The following is a 16,128-nucleotide window of genomic DNA, read 5'->3' on the forward strand; positions in this document are numbered from 1 at the left end:
TAAAGATATATTTGAGGAAGTGGACAATGATATGATGATGGTGTGTGTGTCTTATGAGGGAGTGAACATGTAATTAAAGGGAAGTAAAAAGGTTGACGTAAACCTATACACACACTATTTAAATTTCAGTATTGAACATTTAGAAAATATGTATTATTTATGTATTACATGTATTTACTGTAAAAAGTACACCAATACACCATTTTGTAATTTTCTTTGTCAAACCACAGCAAAAGATTGCAAAACCAGTTGTGAAGTAAAAGGAAAATATGAAGCAATAGCTAGTGTTTTTCCCACAGACGATTGTCTGAATACAGCTGTGTTTAAACCTCATAGAAAATGTGGCCCAAACATCATACTTCAGTGCTTTTAGATCAAATTTAGTCTCTCTCTCATATACATGATAAAATGCATCATCCATAGTGTATTAATATAAACTTCTAATTTGCACTACAGCAGAAAATAAATGTCAGAGCTGCTGTATTAGAAAGTTAATCAACAATGTATGACCGAATAAAATCAAGAATTAAACTGATGGATAAAAACAAACAAAGAAAAAAGTCTTCATCATGTGTTACTGTGGCGGTGGAGACAGACAGGAGGTGGTTTGAACCAGCAGGTAACGTGATGATTCTCTTTGCTCAGGAGCAGGCAGAGAGCAGGCAAACAAATAAACTAAAGATGTTTAATGTGGATAATAAACTGTTTATTTCAATTTCTATTTCCTAAAATCCTGAACTGTATGGATCATTTGAAGGTTAAAAACAGCATTCAGCACTACAGTAAGCACTACAAAACTCTATCCAAGCAATAATACTGTAATAAAACACCAAAGTCATTCCTCTTCTGCTGTTTGATTTGGATGCAATGTCGAGGTTTGAAACAGATTTACAGAACAGATCACCACATCTCTCTCAGCTTTCTTCCAGCAACCTGAAGTTCCTCCTCTTTAGCTTTTAGATGAGGATTTCCTGGATCTTGCTGTAGATCTGAGATGGATCATCAGCTGCTTCATCTGCCACAAGTCTGTGGGACAAATAGAGGTCGCTTAATAAATTTCATGATGTTCATGATGAACTTCAGACTGCTTATAGACTCACTGCATATGGACTGCATCTTGTGTATGATGTCTTGCTGGCCAGCAGCAATCGTCCTGGTTCAGTTCCACTGCTACAGGTGCTCCAATCACCTTACCACTAGGAAAGGAGAAGACAAAACACTGCCAGTATCTCTAACCCACTTCACTTGTAAAAAGCTATTACTACTATTCCCTTGTGCATACAATATAACCACAATCCACCCCAAGCCAGTGCCACAGTGCACAAACAGGAAAAAAAGAAAAAGGGTTTCTATAGGCTAGGATGTTGGACCTGAACTTCTGTCACAGTCTCTACTTATAACCTTAAACAATGTTAAACAAATGCAGGTCTTCAGCCATCAACTGCTTGAAAAGGATCAAACACTACTCACATTATACTCACATTATGACTGGGCAACCCCGTGCTATCCAGTTCTGTTGAAATCCCACAGTGACAACCCGCAGTCACCGTCATACTTGCTGCATTTCGGCTGTCGTCGTCCCCACCGCGGCACTCTCACGCGGATATCCTCTCCTCCATACGCTCCTCCATACAAGCCGTTGATCCACTTCCGTTGGCGCCCACGTGCCTGAACATCGATCTAACAACCGATAGTTCCAACTCGTCATTTTCCCCTCCTTAAAGGGCAGCAGTGTCCACCCCGTCCCCACCAGCCAATTGCAGCGGGCTGTTAATTACAATCTGTAAACAGAGCCACAGCAGAACCCATACACAACAATACATAATAATATACAAATATAAATATACAACAATACAAAAGGAGAAAAATACATTCATAAAAAAAAGAAATAAAGCTTACACATTATTTCATCCCCTAACATATGCATACCACACTAAGTAGAACAACTACAGTAAACACTACAGTAGACAATTAAACAAGAAACAAGAAAACGCGCTCGTATCAATAACCTGTTTCGGGTGGGGAAGGAGGGAAAAAGAGAAGAAAAGAAAGAAAGTAAGAAAGCAAATGAGGGACAGAGCGCCACGTGTGATTTATATGCGCCTGTTTTGTCTTTTTTTTTTTTTAAATGTGCTTTTTTACGCAAAAATTACAAAAAGTCCCCCCTCCCATCAAGGTTGGTGCGTTTCGAATCCCACCACAGGCAAGAATTAAATATTGCATTCAGTTTTGAAATAGTAATTCCGCCCCTTCCAATATGGCGGACGCATTGACGTGTCGGTGTACAGATCAATATCCGGTACTGCGCACTCTGCTGTTTAAAAATATGGAATTGACCTGTTTTTTATTAACATTATTTTACCACTTGCGCCTCATCCAATAAGTTCGTTATTAATTATTATTTTTATTTAATACCTAAATAAATATACGAAACATATGCCACCATGTTGTTAATTTTTATTTCCAGGTAAGAAGAGAAGAGCTCAGTTAGCACTTAGCTTGTGTCTTTATAATCAGCTTACAGTTTACAAAGACACAGAGAGATGGTGTGTGTGTGTGTGTGTGAAATGAAAGACTTTAATATACAGCTACAGCGAATAAACCCCGGTGTGTAGTTTAGCTAACAGAGCTAGCTATAAAGCGTGTAGCTGAGCTAACATTAGCCCACAATGCTACATGGCTCGTAAGAAGAGGATTTAAGGTCTAAAAGTGATGATGTGAGGAATAAAAGACTTGGAGTTGTGCTTTTAGATGAAATGAATGAAGGACAGCGTGATGTCCAGAAGCCCGACATGAAGCGGAGTTACTGTTAGCTTCCCTCTTCTTCCTCTCAAACCACAGAGATTTTCAGTGTTTATTAAAAAACTTTCATCAATTATCTTTAACAGTTTAAAGTTACATTTAATGTTGCAAAAACAAGTGAGATCTTGTTGTCACACCATTACAGCACCTGTGAACAGTCACTCACACACACACACACACAGTAGTAATAAAGCACTACAGTTAAAACACTTCATACTACATTTCTAACAGAGTGTGTGTGTTTATGAAGGTCACTGAGCCAATCTGCCAGCTCCTGTCCACTGAACTCCACCCTCAGACGTCATCCTGGTCATTTTATATTTCAGGTATTTTCAGCCTAGTTTTTACTGTAATGAAATTGTTCCATGTGTTTGTATGAAACTGCTTTGATGAGAGTCACACTGTAATCTTTGTGCTGTAGTTTTCACGACACAGTCGTGATCTGCACAGCGCTTGGCGAAACATCTGGTTCTCTTTCAAACATTCGTTCGGTATCCCACTATGGGAATTGCCTCGGGCGTGACCGATCCTGGAAGCACCAATTTCAGGGGTGCTTCTTTGGAGAAATATTCACTGTTAAAGTGAATATTTTCTCTTTCTGCTGCTTTTCTCCTTTTTTTTCGGAGTGGGAACCAACGCGTCAAGGCGGGTTCTCATTTTCCTTTCGGGCAGTCACAAGCTCCTTTTGTTCCTCAGTTATTCCCCCGCGTTAAGCAGTGTGACGGAATAATGGTTATAAGACCCGGTATCGAGAGGCACGTTGTGGTGATCTCGTTAATCCGCCATTTTTACGCATCTCTGTTATGGCGACTGCAAGCCCATCCGGTAGCAGAGCGAAAGGAAAAGATCCCTCTCAACCGTGCGCGTGCGGGTCTATGATCTCTTCTAAAGACTCTCACCCTCTGTGCAAAGCATGTTTGGGAGTCAGACACGCTCAGGCTGCGCTTGCTAATCCTAAGTGCTGCCCGCACTGCATTCTGTTCCCGTTAAGGGTTTTAGAGCGCCGAGTACGAGTCGCGGCCGCAACTAAAGGGGATCCAAGTTTTTCTCCACCTCCCACGGAGATGATGGAGGTTGCTCCTCAGACACAGAGCTGGGGAGAGTTGATGGATGAGATCTCCCCTGAACTTCCTCCACATTTGGAATCAGACCCTTCGGCAGGGGAAAAGGAAGAGGAGGAGGAAGATGATGAGGCGATTGCTCGCCTTTTAGAGGAAGATTTGGAGGAAGACAAGGAGGATGCTATCCTCCCTCCTAATCTTTCCTCTAGGCCTGGCAGTGCCATGGATGCGCCCCACTCCCCCATACCAGGGGAACTAGACCTCATTGAAATGTATCGGAGAGCAGCTGCTAAACTCTCTATTGACTAGTGTGGAATAAAAATCTACTGTACTCACTACTAAAATCTGACTCCAGCTCCACACTGACCCGACAGCTCAGTCTAAGTGAGACTCATAGTTAGTAGGCCTCAAAACTAAACAAGCCAATCAAGCAGACTAGATGAATGCAGATAAGAGATTTTATTTTGTAATCAGCGCTGATACAAGAATTGAGATGCTCACGCATGAACGTCCCAACAACCTCTTCCCGGGGAACTCCAACTACAGCCTTTATATACATTTCCCTTATCTTCCCAATGCAACACGTCACTGGTTCTTTGCCTAGACAATCCCACCCATCTTTCTTTTTTAGACCTTTTAGATTCTTTTTTACACCATTATCTTTGGATTTACAACTTTTCGAATACCATTATAATTAAACTTTCCTGAATCATTATATTAAAAATTTGGGCGTTTCCGCCCCCACCAGTGGGATTGTCTTTGGCCTCACTCTCGCCAATACCTCATTCTTCTTCAGGAGACAGCATGGGTAAGTTCTCAGTTCTTCAGGGGCCAACACCCCTTTCTTTTATTAACTTTTACACCTCACGGATTTTCTGATTTATCCGCTGTCTTCCACGTATGTTCTCTAGATATTTCGCCTGGTACCACCATTGCCATCCAACACGCGCTGCGTTTACTTCATGATGAGCTCACTACCGCTCAAGGTACCAATGGAGCGAAGATTGACCACAACAATCTAGGGTGCGTCTCTGCCATTGATTGGTCCAAGTTTGGAAAGCCTGGTACCGCAGAGAAAGCCTGCCAGACTGACATCATTGATACAATTACTTGTTCTTCAAAGCCCTTGCAGCCTGTGTGCAAGGCCCGTGACAGGCCAACATGCCGTGTTAAACCTTATATTGTTCTTAAGCTCAAACGACCTAACGAATATACCTTACCTGAGAACTCACTCCTGCTGTCCCCCGATTATTTCACACATACCTTATACATATATTCTCATTTACAAAATTATCTCCCACACTAGCCCTCTCAGCAAGAAGGCCAAGGGGCAGAGAGGGATTTATGTGATGGGAAGAGGCTGCCATCCCCAGTCAAGCAGCTGATTCCTGTCGTCCCAGCATGCGTAGCAGAGATGCAGCGTTTCTGGGACAAACCCTTTTCACACAGGGTGCCTGTTAAAGGTTTCTCTAGGCTGGATGGCCACAATATGGAGGATTTGGGGATGTCCAACCCCACCCCCCCAGTCGAATTATCGGTGGCAAGTCACCTCCACCCAAATCGGCAGGCAGCCCTATCCTCCTCCTCCCCTTCACTACCGGGACAGACAGAGAGACTGTCTGCTTCTGTTTTTTTTAAAATTTACCGCTCCTCTGCCCTGGCTGTCAGAGCCCTAAATGCCACCTCTTTACTTACAGCGTGTCAGGCTGAGCTTATGGAGGAGATGGGGTGGCAGATTGATGCTGGGTTGCCTGACTCAGCGTTATGGGAAGAAATCTGTGTCATTGCAGATGTCAACCTGCGCTCATCTAGGGGAGCAGTCCAGAGCTGCGGCCGCAGCATGGGCTTAGCTGTGGTGGGGGAAAGAGCCCTATGGTTGGGATTGACAGGTTTGTCAGAGAGGGAGAAGGCAGACTTCCTTGATGCCCTTGTGGAGCCGAAAGCCTTTTTTGGGGCTGCAGTGACAAATATGCATCAGCAGTGCGACCTGCGCAAGAAGGATGGGGAAGCTTTTGAAACTTCTGCTACTTGACCTTCTCAGCCCATGTGTCCAGGGTTTTCCTCTACTTCAAAGGGGGGAAATCCAGGGTACAGAAACCCTAAGCCCCCCCTCCACCTCAGCAGTCAATGCAGATGAAGGTTCACCCAAAACAGCCCCAGCCTAGAGGTAAGGCCTCGTTTGCGGCTGCAGCGGCTAAGCGCCGCCCAGCTAACCCTCAAGGGGGAAAAAAGAGGTGGGCAACCTAACCTGTGGTCTAATTATGAATCAAAAGAGGGGCTACAGAACTAACAGAGTCTCTGTAGCACCCCTCTACACATCACAGGAGTCCTGCTCCCCCCCACTAGCAAAGAAGCGTCGGGGAGTGATTCAGGACAGATGTTTAACAGGGGAAAGTTATCTTGTTGGAGGGTTGGCACCAGTTCATCCAGTGCCCCACAAGTTGTTCCTCCCCTTTCCACCCACGGGGTTATGCAAGAGAGAGGACGAGGGTTTAAACAAATGTTTTCATGTAAAAGAAATAAAAATGTTCCCTGTGCATCCAGGCAGTGGGCCAAGGGCACAGAAGTGTGTGAAAAGTTTTATCCACGATAAAACGGGGTTATCGTCTGCAGTTTGCTGTAACTCCACTCCACTCTCCACTCTTCAACAGTGTGTTAATGTCAACAGCAGAAGGGAGTCAGCTCAGATTTTAGAGGAAGAAATAACCTCTTTATTGAGCAAAAGAGCAATTCGGGTTGTGCCGTGGGAGGACAGCCAACACGGTTTTTACTCCCGGTACTTTGTCATTCCCAAAAGGGGGGGGGTCTCTGTCCCGTTCTGGATTTGCGGAACCTCAGCAAACACCTCAGAAAGTACAATTTCACAATGCTCACAGTGAAAACATTATACAATGTTATTTGTCCCGGAGACTGGTTTACATCAGTGGATTTGAAAGACGCTTTCAATAGAAGTATCTACCCAGCACACAGAAAATTCCTCAGGTTTGCCTACCAGGGCACAGCCTACAAATTTTTGACAGTTCCGTTTGGGCTGTCATTAGCCCCAAGAGTGTTCACCGTGTGTGTCGAAGCGGCTCTATCACCACTGAGAACGGCGGGTCTGAGAGTGTCAGCTTATTTGGATGATCTCTTCGTCTGTGCTCCGTCACGGCGGCATGTGGAGATAGATATGAATCAGCTCGTGTCTCATTTGAAGGGCTTAGGCTTCAAAATAAACGAGACAAAAAGCTGCTTAGTGCCCACTCAGGAAATAATTTATTTGGGTCTCAGACTGAACTCATACCTGTATCAAGCTTCAGAGGAGCGGATCAGGTCAATTCGTGGATGTCTTTCCCTTTTTCGGAAAGGGAAAAAAGTCCAGTTCAGACTGTGTTTACGTCTTCTAGGGCTGATGGCCTCGGCAGTGTCTGTCATCCCACTAGGACTGCTGCGAATGAGAGAGTGATTTCAGTACTGGGTAGCAGCACAGCGCTTATGTCCGAAGCGCCACCTCAACCGCAAAGTGATAGTGTCATCACTCTGCACTCCGTCACTGGAGAGATTGCGCTTTTCTCGAGTCAGGAACTTTGCTGCGGGCGATTTCTCTGAGAAAAGTAATAACGACGGATGCGTTGCTCACAGGTTGGGGTGCTGTGTGCGAGGGCAGAATAGCGAAAGGGAAATGGCCCGTCTCGCTACAGAATGCACACATAAACTTCCTGGAACTGTTAACAGTGTTTCTAGCATTGAAACATTTTGTGCAGTTCCTACGGAATCACCACGTTCTGGTCAGATCAGACAACACAACGGCGGTGGCATATATAAAGCGCCAGGGAGGCATGCGTTCTCCTCAGCTCCACAGTCTGGCATGATGATTTTTATTGATTACGAGCGGCTCATGTCCCAGGGATAATGAACACAGGGGCGGATCTTGTGTCCAGAGGGAATCCTCTGTACGGAGAATGGAGGCTCCACCCTCAGGTAGTGGACCAGTTGTGGGAGAGGTTCGGCCGAGCTGCCGTAGATCTCTTCGCCTCACACGAAAATACTCATCGCCCTCTATTCTTCTCTCTGGCGAGAGACGGTGCACCTAAAGGTGTGGATGCTCTGCCGCACCCGTGGCCAAACGTGCTGCTTTACGCATTTCCTCCACTGAGTCTGATCGTACCAACTCTAAAAAAAACTGGGCCTGGCCCATGAGAGGTTGAATTTAAGTGTTACAGGTTTGGCCCGAGGGTGACTGAGACGATTCAAAATGCGAGAGCGGCTTCGACGCACTCCGCATATGACAGGACATGGAATGTGTTTGAGCTATGGTGCGCGCAAAAGCAAATTGTTCCTTTTCACTGTTCGGTGGCAGAGGTGTTATGCTTTCTGCAAGAACTGTTGGATAAGGGCAGAGCCTTTTCAACCATTAAGGTTTATCTTGCCGCAAATTCTGCATGCCATGTGGGGATTGACAGAATTTCTATGGGTAAACACCCGCTTGTATGCAGGTTTATGAGAGGTGCGCGGTGTCTGAGCAGGGTTTCAAAGCCACTGATTCCGCCGTGGGATCTGTCCGTGGTCCTTAATGCACTCTCTAAGCCCTCTTTTGAGCCGATAGATAATGTTAATTTAAAGCTCCTTTCACTAAAGGTTGCTTTATTATTGGCTCTTTCAACCGTGAAACGGGTTAGTGAACTGCATGCGTCGTCGGTTCATAACTCCTGTATGCAGTTTGCAATGGATTTCTCGCGAGTAACTCTCAAGACTAATCCAGCTTTTGTGCCTAAGGTGAGCGAGTCAGCTCTCGCCTCTAGACAGGTGGTTTTACTGTCTTTTCATCTGCCGTCTTTTTCCTCATCGGAAGAGGAGTGGCTTCATTGTTTGTGCCCTGTCCGTGTTTTGCGTCACTATGTGAAGGGACTAAGAAGGAGTAATCAGTTATTTGTCTCATGGGCTGATTCTCATAGGGGATTCTCATAGATAAAGACAAAGGTGAATAGGCTATGTAGTAGATATGTTATTCCTATATAGGGTCTCTAACTGTTTCCTTTGCTCTGTGTGTGTGTGTAGGTGTGTGTTAAGCAGTGTCCCTCTGCATTTTGGGTGTTGCCCCCTAAGGCATTTGCTGCAGGGGCAAAGCCAAGTGACTTCTTCCAGCAGGAGTTCTGTGACCCCAGTTTGGACCTTACCCGAACCACATTTGTAAGCGGGACATTTATCTCTTTATAAATTTCTCTATATTCGTAATATTCTGCATGAAATTGTGCTGATAAAGATTTTAAAATCATTTCTACCACAGACGGTGAAAGAGATCCTGGATAAAGAGCTCTGCCCAGCTTATTATACACCAAGCATATCTGGTATGGACCATGTACTGTACATGCTGAACAGAATACGATTATTCACTCGTTTGTGCACTTTGGTCTTTAATGATTTCTTTCTTTCTCTAGTTAAGGGAAAATGTCTGCCCAGTTTCGATCCAGATAGTGTTCCATCAGACTTCACCGTCCCTGGATGAAATATGACAGTTAAAGAGACAGTAAACAAGATAAGGGACGCTACAAGGTAACATTACTACACATGCATGCTATTTGTTGCTATTTTTGAGTGAGTGTCAGTAAATGTCTTGTGCTAATTGATACAAATGTGTTGTGTTTGCAGCGGTCTCAGATCAGGATTTAATGCCGAGTCCATGAAAGTCAGCCTCATCGAGGACCTCGCTGTTTCGTGGTATTGGATGTTAATGTAAGTAAATTTCATGTCAATGGCAGTGATCTCACACATTAGAAAATTCGTGTGCATTTTTTAATTTCTCTTCCTCACTCAGAGGTCTGGTGGTTGCTCTGGGGGTCAGTATGGTGCTGCTCCTGCTGATGAGATGTTGTGTGTCTGTGGTGGTCATACTCCTCATCACCGGCGTTCTGTCGATCGGAGCATACGGTAGGTTTCTGATTTTCCTCAACACTGATTCTGGCAGGCTAATGATGCTGATTTACTCACATGCTTGCGAGTCCTGCAGGTGAGAGAATCAAAGACTGAGTGAATAAATTGTCTGTGTTCTCTGTCGTAGGGATTTCCCAGTGTTACCAGGAGTACCAGAACAATCTGGACTCACAGATCACACTTGGCGACCTCAGTCTTCAATCAAAGCTGTCTGATTTCCTTCAAGTGAAGGAGATCTTGCTGGCTTGCTGTGAGTACTTCCTGCTTCTTTATCCAAAACTGTAAAGTGACATGGAGTCAAAGAGATAATAGTTGTGTTCGTATCGTGTATAAGAAAAGGACTCGGCAAGGCTTTGGCAATGATGAGGGAGTGCAGCAAGTAACTATTCTTTTGTGCAGAAAATAATACAAGCCAATCATTGTTTTTGACATTTAACTAATCAATCAAGAAGTGTTTATTTGTGTTGAAAACTTTCTGTTGACTTTTGTGCTTTGTGTTGTTGTGCAGTGCGATGGGTGTGATGTTGTCTACAATGACGTACCCGTTGGTCACATTTCTGCTGGTCACACTCTGCGTGTCCTTCTGCACAATCACTAGCGTGTATCCTTTTCATCCTCGCTTATCTTTCTTGTACCTCCTGTCATTCAATACTGAACAGTGAATAACCTTGTTGTTGAATGACCTTGACTATTGTCTTAGAAATCTATTATACTATTGTAGGCAACTATTGTACGTTTTACCACAACCACCCAGCAATGATAAAATATTTCAACACACACATAAACATATAAACACATGAAATAGAACAAAGGTTAAATGTTACAGTGGTAGAAACTTTCACTGTGTGTTACAGGTGGTGATGGTGGGATCGTCCTTCATTGCTCAGGGCTGCTTCAATGATGGAACGCTCCAGAGACCTTACATGTCCAGGAACATGATGCAGATCCTGCACAAGCAGAGCGACTCCAATGTTTAAAAAATACACTGTGAAGAAATAAAAAAATAAAGAAATAAATTGCATTAGTCAAGGTCTACTGAGCTTGTATTTGGAAGCAGAATTGGTGTTTGATTTTGATTTTGTTTGATAGCCAACAGAATGTAATCGCTTACTTAAAGCATTCTCATGGCCAAATGAATCATGAGATTCACCAAGTCAATGTAGGTCTGTAGTGGGTTTGGAAAGTCAATGTAGGACTGCAGTGTAGGTAAGAAATAACATGTTACTGCTAAGAATCAATTAATTGAAATATATAATGAATCAATTATTTAAAAATTGTAAACAATAAAATCGTTCATTCTCTAATTATAAAAATACCAACTTCACAGTAAGCATGAGTTTAGGGCTATGATAAAAACTTTAACAAATAAAGATTCATAAAAATGCTACCGTATAAATTCACTTTAAATAATTCATCTACTTTATAAATTCTTCCATAAAGTTATTCAGTAACTCATTTCTTTACACACTGTGTAAGTAGTACAACGATACTGACCTATGAAACAATTACTTTTTATTATGGTTTGCGATCTACAAAGTGCTTGATTTATTACATGAAACAATCGGAGAGTTCCTGGGTCTTCTGTTCATCCTTTTGACCACTAGTGTGCGCCGAGTTGAAAAGCTTCCTGTAATGAACACATTTACGGTTACAGTTGAAGGGAAAGCCTCTGTGCTTTGCATCACTTCTGATTTCCTAGAGCCCTGTTAAACAGCACAAACTGTACAAGGGGTGGTACAACCTGTACATAGAGGTGGTCAATAAACTGAGGTGGTGCCTGGCAACCCAATCATGCTGTCCTCTGATTCTTATTGTTTTATTCAAACACCAACAAAAATATATTCAAATACACTTTAAACCTTTCCATTTTATGTGTCTTTACCATAGAATTTTATTGGATGGCAGCAGCTGTATCATTTGCAAAATTCTTTGAATACATTGTGGTCAGAACCCTCTGTAGATATGTTCCAAATTTGCTGGTGATCAGATCAACGGTCTAGCAATAATTCACAAAAGTAGGTTTTTGGAAAAAATAATACAGTTTTTGAACAACAATTTTTATTTTCAAACATTGTCATACAGATTAAGACAATTTTTCATCATAACTGGATAAGTAACTTAAAAAAATAATTTATTAAAGAAATAATAATAATAATAATTAAATAATGCAATATCATACCTGTCTATATACTCTCAATGTCCATCAATTCTACTAAAGAGTCACCATCTAGACTCTGCAAAAAGTCACAGAACACTTTCCACAGGGACCAAAATACATGAAGTTTGTATTTTTATTTTATTTTTGTACCTTTTCTAAGGCAAGGCGTGAAGTCATCCCCTTTATCCATTAAGACATGCCAGGACTTTCTTCGTTTTTCCGAGAGCATGCAATTACATGTTTAGCTCCCAACAAACAGAATAAATAATCATTTTTCATGTTTGGTGATTTTAAAATTCAGAGGACAACTCCGTAATATACACAACATGGGATCAAGAGGAATAACTTTACCAATAATTTGACTTATTCAATATTAATATTCAATATTTTAACCCAGAAACTATTAACTTTACTGCATTCCCACTTACAGTGACATACTGTACGGTTCCCTTCTCTTGTTTACATTTGTAACATACATCAGGAATATTCAGGTTGAAGTGATGTAAATTAACTGGAGTGATACATTATACGTTACTGTATATCAACCTGCAGGTCAGACCGCCATGCTTGAAGTCTGTCATTAAACCATTCTTTAATCTAGCCACAAACTGTTTATATAACACAGATATCTGATCTCTACCTTTTAAACAACTGAGTGTAATATTTTCCAAAGTAGAGAGAGGAGGCTGAACCAGACTTTGCCTTGTCTTGATAGAATGAACCTACATAATTGCAAATATGTGAAAAAGTGTTTTTGTTGAATTCCAAACCCTGTCCTAATTTCTTCAAATGACATAAATTTTCCTTTGTTATAAACATCAGGCACCTTACTATTAAAACCTGGATCAGCTCTACCAGGACAGAAATATTCATTAACAAAAACTGGTGAAAAGTGTGTGAGTTGCGGTAATTCACCTAAATAGGCAAGAGCCTCAAACCAAACTGTTATAGTATTTCTGGTATATGGATTTTTAATACATTTAATAAACTTTTTAATATCTGCTGAATACAAATATAAATTCAAGGGAATTGGAATAGAGTGAGCCTCTATAGATACCCAGGTCGGAGGATCCTCTTTCTCACAATAAAACTGCTCTAATGCAATCGATGAAATCAATGAAATAGGGAGTTTCGTCCATCTGTTCAGCAGACCAATCTGATATGGGCTTATAATTAGCTGATACAATTTCATTAACAGTTGGTGTCATTTTAATCCCAAGATCAATAAAATCATCTTGAGAGATTATAAAGGGTGACTGAACTGGCGAGCCTTTCCTGTTTATGTAGGAACAGCAACGCCGATTTAGAATGATTCTTTTCATACCCTGAGAATTCTCCAAATGTTTCAATCAAATTTAGCAATGCTGGGATAGACCGTTTCAGATTGGAAGAGAATATGATTATATCTGTTTATAATGAAATGTGAATGAAAACTCCTTTATAATGTAATGAAAACTCCTTTATCTGAATGGAATTTATGGCTGTTTCAGTTTGTAACTGCTTAACTTTACATTCCAGGATGTAAATTAAATATCAGTCAGGGGAGCCATTGTTGTATAAATATGTAGCATACTCCTGTTCTTGCCAAAAAGTACTAAAGTAAGTATATAGACTATATAGATGATTATTGTGAAGGGAAAAAAAAAAAAAAACAGAGTAACGGCAAAATTCAGCCAAACAGATCAACTAGCCATCAAATTGGTATTTCCCCAAATGAAATACCATCACCCCTCTTCCACTCCCCAGTTAAACACTTCCCAATGTTTTCTCGAAAGGGCACAATTTTCTTGGTCTAACCTCATGGTGCCTTTTGCTTGAGGGTACGGACTTTGTCAGCATCGTTTTAGAAATTTCATTATCACTGCTCTCAGTGGAGAGTCAGAACGATCTTCGGATCTCTATCAGTTACAAAAGGACCAGGAAAGTTTTCCGGGCCGAGGATCTCATCTCAGGGGATAAAAAGGCAAAACATATCCTTTCCCTCGATTTTTTCTGGAAGTTCCACTAACCGTAGATTAGACGACTGCAATTTTCCAGATCATGGACTTTTAATGAGAGAGATTCTATGGCAGTTTCCAATTTTGTGTTCTGCGCTTGCGACTCTGAGGCGTTACCTTCTTGTGTGGTTATTCGGTCCTCGGCTTCTGTTACCCGTGTTGTGAGAGCTTTAAGGTCGCGCTGCACTCCCTTAATCGCCTCGAGCAATCCATCAAATCGCAGTGAGTGGATGGCCTCAAGAACCGCAGACTCTTGGCTAACACCCGACGTTCCCTCTTCTCTTTTAGCATCACTGGATTTAGCATCTGCCTCTCCAGATTCAGTCAATTTGACTTGTTTCTCTGTCGTTTTAATTGATTTTGGTGGCATCTTGGAACATTAACATGTATCCGAATTTAAAATGGAATCAGTTTGTCAGCGTTTATTGGGTTAAAGAATTAAATTTAAGTCAGTATTTGTAGCGGAGTTCTGATTCATGTCTACTCAACACCAGGCCATAACCGGAAGTCATTTATTTAAATGCAGTTACAGTTAGTATGTTCAATTGGTCATGACCCAGGGGTTCAGGGGAAATAAGGAACACAACTCTAGGACAAACAGTTCAAATGTACTCTGAATTTTGGCCTATTGGTGGCAGTAGAGGGATTGATGGATTGACTCCAGATTTGGTGCCTATGACGGTACCAGATTCCACCAACACCCACCTAGGGTTTCTATAGTCTGCCATAGAAAACAACTGAAAAAACAATAATATCAAGGAAATTCATTGGACAACAGTTTGCCTATTTGAAAACCTTTTTGTCATAAACCTCTGTAGATGATACATACTACATTTGGTGGTGATAGGATCAACGGTCTAGGACTAGTTTGCAAAATGTGTTATTCAAAAATTTAATGCAATATAAGATCATATTGAATTAAAAAGATGTATTGAAGCAAAAAACATATTGAAGCAAAAAAAGATCATATAGATAATATATTTTATTTCTATCAATTTAAAGAAATCATTTGAAATTTCCTTTTGTAAGTAGTTCAGTTATGTGTATAGAGTGTGGCAGTGTCACACTGATTCTTTCTCAGTTTTACACTACTCCAAATGCCTTCAGTAAACATACTGGAATCTTACTGTGTGTGGTAACTGAAGAGGAGTTTAGCTGCCTGTTGAGTTGCAGACGGAACACTTTTGGTTTTCTTTAATATATTCAAGCACATATACACTATATTGCCAAAAGTATTCGCTCACCCATCCAAATAATCAGAATCAGGTGTTCCAATCACTTCCATGGCCACAGGTGTATAAAATCAAGCACCTAGGCATGCAGACTGTTTTTACAAACATTTGTGAAAGAATGGGTCGCTCTCAGGAGCTCAGTGAATTCCAGCGTGGAACTGTGATAGGATGCCACCTGTGCAACAAATCCAGTCGTGAAATTTCCTCGCTCCTAAATATTCCACAGTCGACTGTCAGCTGTATTATAAGAACCTGGAAGTGTTTGGGAACGACAGCAACTCAGCCACGAAGTGGTAGGCCACGTAAACTGACGGAGCGGGGTCAGCGGATGCTGAGGCGCATAGTGCGAAGAGGTCGCCAACTTTCTGCAGAGTCAATCGCTACAGACCTCCAAACTTCATGTGGCCTTCAGATTAGCTCAAGAACAGTGCGCAGAGAGCTTCAGGGAATGGGTTTCCATGGCCGAGCAGCTGCATCCAAGCTATACATCACCAAGTGCAATGCAAAGCGTCAGATGCAGTGGCGTAAAGCACGCCGCCACTGGACTCTAGAGCAGTGGAGACACGTTCTCTGGAGTGACGAATCACACTTCTCCATCTGGCAATCTGATGGACGAGTCTGGGTTTGGCGGTTGCCAGGAGAACGGTACTTGTCTGACTGCATTGTGCCAAGTGTAAAGTTTGGTGGAGGGGGGATTATGGTGTGGGGTTGTTGTTCAGGAGCTGGGCTTGGCCCCTTAGTTCCAGTGAAAGGAACTCTGAATGCTTCAGCATACCAAGACATTTTGGACAATTCCATGCTCCCAACTTTGTGGGAACAGTTTGGAGCTGGCCCCTTCCTCTTCCAACATGACTGTGCACCAGTGCACAAAGCAAGGTCCATAAAGACATGGATGACAGAGTCTGGTGTGGATGAACTTGACTGGCCTGCACAGAGTCCTGACCTCAACCCGATAGAACACCTTTGGG

The 16,128-nt window shown here is 42.2% G+C and overlaps 1 pseudogene; it reads left to right on the top strand.

Annotated features, from left to right (window-relative positions):
- The first annotated feature begins 5,996 nt into the window (after nt 1-5,996).
- On the top strand, nt 5,997-8,042 carry LOC131347603 (uncharacterized; annotated as a pseudogene).
- The last annotated feature ends 8,086 nt before the right edge of the window (nt 8,043-16,128 follow it).

Source organism: Hemibagrus wyckioides, linkage group LG27 (assembly GCF_019097595.1).
Source record: "Hemibagrus wyckioides isolate EC202008001 linkage group LG27, SWU_Hwy_1.0, whole genome shotgun sequence".
Taxonomy (NCBI): Eukaryota; Metazoa; Chordata; class Actinopteri; order Siluriformes; family Bagridae; genus Hemibagrus; species Hemibagrus wyckioides.